This window comes from Budorcas taxicolor, chromosome X, assembly GCF_023091745.1.
Source record: "Budorcas taxicolor isolate Tak-1 chromosome X, Takin1.1, whole genome shotgun sequence".
NCBI lineage: Eukaryota > Metazoa > Chordata > Mammalia > Artiodactyla > Bovidae > Budorcas > Budorcas taxicolor.
Genome location: NC_068935.1, coordinates 25,195,423 through 25,201,422, shown reverse-complemented (window position 1 = coordinate 25,201,422; position 6,000 = coordinate 25,195,423). Strand labels below are relative to the sequence as shown.

Below are 6,000 nucleotides of genomic sequence, written 5' to 3'. Positions count from 1 at the left end.
TACACAAAAATCTGGACTTCTGAATCTTTAAGTTGGAAGATCTAATAACATTAACCACATGCACCATCTTGTCTTATATTCAGCCAGTTTCCTTCACTTATTATAACCATTTCTTCACTGTTGGCACTTGAGCTGGTGGCCACAATTTCTAACAAGAAAGTTAGCATAAAACATTTTCCTCATTTGCAGTCTCCTTGACCCCAAAACACTCTACATGTTCATTCTCTCTTGAGTCCTACTCTCATGAGAAAATACAACTGATTCTAGAAATTTAAGAAATGAATAATTTACAACCAACTAGTAGTCAGCTATCCTAGAGATATTTTCACTTTTAAAGAGGCGACCTAAGGAAAGGAAGACATTTCTGCTTTGCATCCCACTGCTTCTTGTGCCCAGAGAAGGCAATGGCACCCCACTCCAGTACTCTTGCCTGGAAAATCCCATGGACGGAGGAGCCTGGTAGGCTGCAGTCCATGGGGTCGCTAAGAGTCGGACACGACTGAGCGACTTCACTTTCACTTTTCACTTTCATGCATTGGAGAAGGAAATGGCAACCCACTCCAGTGTTCTTGCCTGGAGAATCCCAGGGAAGGAGGAGCCTGGTGGGCTGCCGTCTATGGGGTCGCACAGGACACGACTGACGCGACTTAGCAGCAGCAGCAGCAGCAGCCTCTTGTCCTTTGCTTTTCATAATACTCAACTCACTTGTCATTATTTGTTCACTGTTATTTTTTGCAGTAGATGGTAGTAAGTTCTATGAGGGCAGAAACCATGTCTGTTTTTTTCACTTCTGCTTGATCTATATCACTGAGTAAGCCTCAGAGAATTTTTTTAAAATAAAGGGATAAATGTGTATCTTATTCCTGATTTTCTTAGTGATTTTGGTTTAAAGCCAGTCTGACATTTAGCTCTTTGCTGTCCAGATAAGCTTCATTTGATGGTAATACCACCAGAAGACAAATTCTAAGCAGTTGGTCTTGTACTCTTAAGTAATCTACTGATAACAGCCATGGTCCAGGATTAAACAAGGAAATCTTCCACCAGATGACAGAAACTGTGCCTTTTAATAACCAGTGTGTGAGAGAAGCATACAAAGTAAAAGGATTTCTTATGCCTTAGTGACCAGTCCAAGCCTTTTAAAAAAGTGTGTGTGTGTGCATGTGTGTGTGAGAGAGAGTCATTGATTCTATCCTCTGTGCTATTAGACACCTAAACAAAACACATAGGAGAGAGAAAATCTCTACCAAACTAGAGACTTAGGGAGCAAAACAATTTTCCAGAATGAGAAAGAAGATATAGAACAAGGCTTAGAAATATTAGAAGATTTGAATTTATAAGTTTGGCCTAAGTGCACTTTCAACTTGGACAATCTATTGATTTAGTGTCTCAATAAATTAAATTGAAATTGCATTTCTCATTTCAAAAAGTCTTTTTCCATTTATCCAAACAAGCATGACTTTAAATATGTTTTATTCATTATAGGTTGGTGTAATGTAATTTACAGATTGGTCTCAGAGAGCAGGATTGGAATAGCGAACTATTTTAAAGTATTTGAATATTTCATTTGAAACCAAAATACTTTTCATACACATCATTAGAGAAGCAATTCAGAGTATCTACTGAATTAGCTTTTCTCCCCCCACCCCAACTTTATTGAGGTGTAATTCACAAATAAGATTGTAAGATATTTAAAGTGTATAAGATTTGATATGCATATATACTGTGAAAGAATCCCACAACCAGTTAATTAGAATATCCATCACCTCACATGTTGTGGTCATTTTTACAGACTGGGGCCTGGTGGATTGGAGTCAACGAAAAGAAAGCAAAAGAAAGAGAGACTAATATTCTCTGGGTTACATGGAAAACCAATAAAGCCCTAGAATAGGGCTTGTACTGCTCACGAAGGCACAGGGTGTCTTCTTGAGGAGGTCTTGAAAGCCCGGGCAGGAAAGTGAGTTCCACAGGCCTCCACACTCCAAAGAACCAGCCAGAAAGGGAAAGAAGGACACGGGGGACCCAAGCCTCTAGTGGAACAAGGGTGCTTTATTCATGTTTGCGTGAGCTTGTATATTGTTATACAAGGAAGCTTTAGGTGAAAAATAAAGTTAGGCAAAGAAGAAAAAAACAGACGTATAACAACCGTTACCAAGGGAAAGAAATAACAATCGTCACAAGGCCAGAAGACAATCCATATCTTGAGTAAGAGGGTCATGACTAAACAGTTTTACCTTAGGGTAAAAAGTTACTGAAGGAAATCCATGCATGTGTTCCATCCCATGACCTCAGTCCTGGGAACAGCGTGCCACTCCACTTGTTCCTGTCTACCAGGAACTGATAAGCAACAGAGGGTTCATGAGAAACAGAAAACAACATGCAGAAATCCTAAAGTTAAACGTTCCCTGACAATTCCCCCTATTTTATTATATATATAAAAAAGACCCTGACCATTTGAGTTTGTTTAGTCTTAACAATTTTTGTAGAAAGACAACAGTATACAACAAATATAAGTATCAGGACAATTACCAAAGTTATAGTTCCAGACCGAATGCTATGAGTAATGCTCTGAAACAATCCTTGATGGTCTAGACCAGATAACTGATTAGCTATTTGTTCAGCTAAAGTTTCCAAATTATTGGAAGAGGGCAGACTTTTAGAAAAGGTTTAAAAATTTTCTTTTTGCAATAATTGTACATTCAGGGAGGCATTATCATGTATATTTTGTAAATGAAATTTGATTTGTTCCCAGTTGTAGGCACTATGGTTGAATTGAACAGGTGTAACACAAAATTGAGTAAATTCCAATCACATTTTACTATCACTTGTTTTTGCAAATCTGTTAATTGATCTCCGACCCATTGGATGGCTGTTCTTAGTTCCTATATTTCATCTTGAACTTCCTCATTTATCTGAGCCTGAGTGGCCCACATAGTATGAGCATCTTTAGTCCAATTTTGAATAAAATTATATGTTTGAATTGAGGTTTGTAAAGCAATGCCAGCGATGGCTGCTGCTCCTAAGTCGCTTCAGTCATGTCCGACTCTGTGCAACCCCATAGATGGCAGCCTACCAGGCTCCGCCATCCCCGGGATTCTCCAGGCAAGAACACTGGAGTGGGTTGCCATTTCTTTCCCCAATGCATGAAAGTGAAAAGCGAAAAGTGAAAGTGAAGTCACTCAGTCATGTCTGACTCTTAGCGACCCCATGGACTGCAGCCTACCAGGCTCCTCCATCCACGATATTTTCCAGGCAAGAGCAATGGCAGCAGTGGGGCAAAGAGCTATTAATCCCCCAAATGCCAAAAGTTCAGTTCAGTTCAGTTCAGTCATTCAGTCGTGTCCGACTCTTTGTGATCCCATGAATTGCAGCACGCAGGCCTCCCTGTCCATCACCAACTCCCGGAGTTCACTCAGATTCACGTCCATCAAGTCAGTGATGCCATCCAGCCATCTCATCCTCTGTCGTCCCCTTCTCCTCCTACTCCCAATCCCTCCCAGCATCAAAGTCTTTTCCAATGAGTCAACTCTTCGCATGAGGGGGCCAAAGTACTGGAGTTTCAGCTTTAGCATCAGTCCTTCCAAAAAAATCCCAGGGCTGATCTCCTTCAGAATGGACTGGTTGGATCTCCTTGCAGTCCAAGGAACTCTCAAGAGTCTTCTCCAACATCACCGTACAAAAGCATCAATTCTTTGGTGCTCAGCTTTCTTTATACTCCAACTCTCACATCCATACATGACCTCAGGAAAAACCATAGCCTTGACTAGATGGACCTTAGTCAGCAAAGTAATATCTCTGCTTTTGAAAATGCTATCTAGGTTGGTCATAACTTTTCTTCCAAGGAGTAAGCGTCTTTTAATTTCATGGCTGCAATCATCATCTGCAGTGATTTTGGAGCCCCCCAAAATAAAGTCTGACACTGTTTCCACTGTTTCCCCATCTATTTCCCATGAAGTGATGGGACCGGATGCCATGATCTTCATTTTCTGAATGTTAGCCACCCAATGAATCGTTTAGATTGTTGGAGTCATTTCGTAAGTAACTGGGAAGCAAGTCCGGCCATGGGACTTTCTTCCCAGGGCCATTGGAGATTTATTGGTAACCGTAGATTATGTCAAGATCAAATAATCAAAAGGGATTCATTTCTTAAGGAAATGTAAGAGTTGAGACAAGTATCTAATTTGCAATTTATACAAGTCACAGAACATAAAGTCTTATTAAACTGTAAGTTTCCTATAGCTATTACAAAAGAAAGGGGAACACAAGCTTGTATGAAATATGATTGATAATAATGAGAGGAATAATGACTAGAACTACAACTAGTTCCTGTGAAATATCCAGTCCAAGCCCCAAGCTCTTCGGTACTTGCAGCAAGTTTCCAAATTTCCCATTGTTCAGGCCCAACCCATTTATCGAGGATGATTCGAGGACAAGGTGGTGCCATTCCACTGTCAAACCAGCCAAGAAGTCCTTTGTCATGGTAATGTTCCATCATAGTTTGGGTAACCTTTCAGGCTACTTGAGTACCATAATCACAGGCAGTGCTGTTAATATCATCTGAGCAGTTATATAACCACATACCATGGGGTCCCCAATCAACAATGGTGTAATTAGACACAAACATTAATTTTCCTGATTTGGCTTGACATTTGTCCCAACGAACAGAAGTATATTTAAAGTTTTTATTAGTAAACCCTTTGCATAATATTCTTTGTCCTTTCCTTGGAGTTTCAGTAATATTAACATGGTTCTCATAAAAAGAAAGGGAAGTAAATAATCCAAGCAATGTAAAAAGTCCTTTTTTGGAGGCAGGACGGAAGCCCGTTTGTCAGCTAATGTTATATATAATTCTGCTGGGCCCATGCACAAAAGGAGGACTTCATAACCTAGAGAAATATTAATTAATCTCCCTTCTTCCTGAGGGTATGAGGGCCCCTCTAGGCTCCACGGAGGAGGCATATATATTGAGTCATTGGTGGATACGATTGGCCCTTTTTCTGTCCATTCTACAACCTGTAGTAAAGGGGGGTTGGGTATGTAAGCCCAGTGAAAGTGAAAGTGAAGTCGCTCAGTCGTGTCCGACTCTTTGCGACCTCATGGACTGCAGCCAACCAGGCTCCTCTGTCCATGGGATTTTCCAGGCAATAGTCCTGGAGTGGATTGCCATTTCCTTCTCCAGGGGATCTTCCCAACCCAGGGATCGAACCTGGGTCTCCCACATTGTAGACAGACACTTTACTGTCTGAGCCACCAGGGAAGTCAGTAAGTATGATTAATTAGTTCAGCTTGAGCGGGGGAAGCAAAAGTAAGCAAAGCAAGCATAGCAACAAAAATATTTTCAGGACTCTGAGACATTCCCTGCTGAGAAACCAGATTATCAGCTTGATTAGTAAGGGTTTTTATTTGTCCCCAAGAAAGGAGATCATAAGGTTGATGTCGTCAAGGGCGGTGCTTCCTGGAGATCTTGAGAGCCGCCATGGCTGTATTGGAATTTCTTCCCCCTGGGTTTTTTGTTGTTTCATTTCTATTTTGAATGTCGGGGGCCCCCTTGGGTTGGATCTTCGGAAGAGGAAGCCAAGTGAGTTCATTGGATCCATCTGGAGAAATACAAGCATACCCTTTTCCCTGTAAGATTAATTTCCCAGACTTCCATTGTTTTGTTAGCCCATTTGGGTAGGAAGAGAGGAATTATGTGATCCCTCAAAATGTCTTTCTGCTCTTGTTAAAATATCTCCTTGTGGTAAGTTTAAAAAACTTAAGACAAAAAAAAAAAAACTGTATTAACAATAGTTATAGGTTTAGAGAATATCTTATGTTGGAGTCTAGTAAAGTCTGCTTTAGATAAGGAAGATAATAATGTTCCTGCATATTTCCCCTTTTATAATTTTTTATTTGTAATTTTAGTGTGTGATGTGTCTGTTTGACTATGTCTTGTGTCTGTGGATTATAAGGAATATCTATGATATGTTTAATAGAAGATGATTGTAAAAACTGTTTGCAGTA

General features: G+C 40.3%; 1 pseudogene; it reads left to right on the top strand.

The window, feature by feature from the left end:
• The first annotated feature begins 4,415 nt into the window (after positions 1-4,415).
• The window catches only part of LOC128070178 (pyridoxal kinase-like), a 49,806-nt pseudogene continuing 48,221 nt past the window's right edge, over positions 4,416-6,000 (top strand).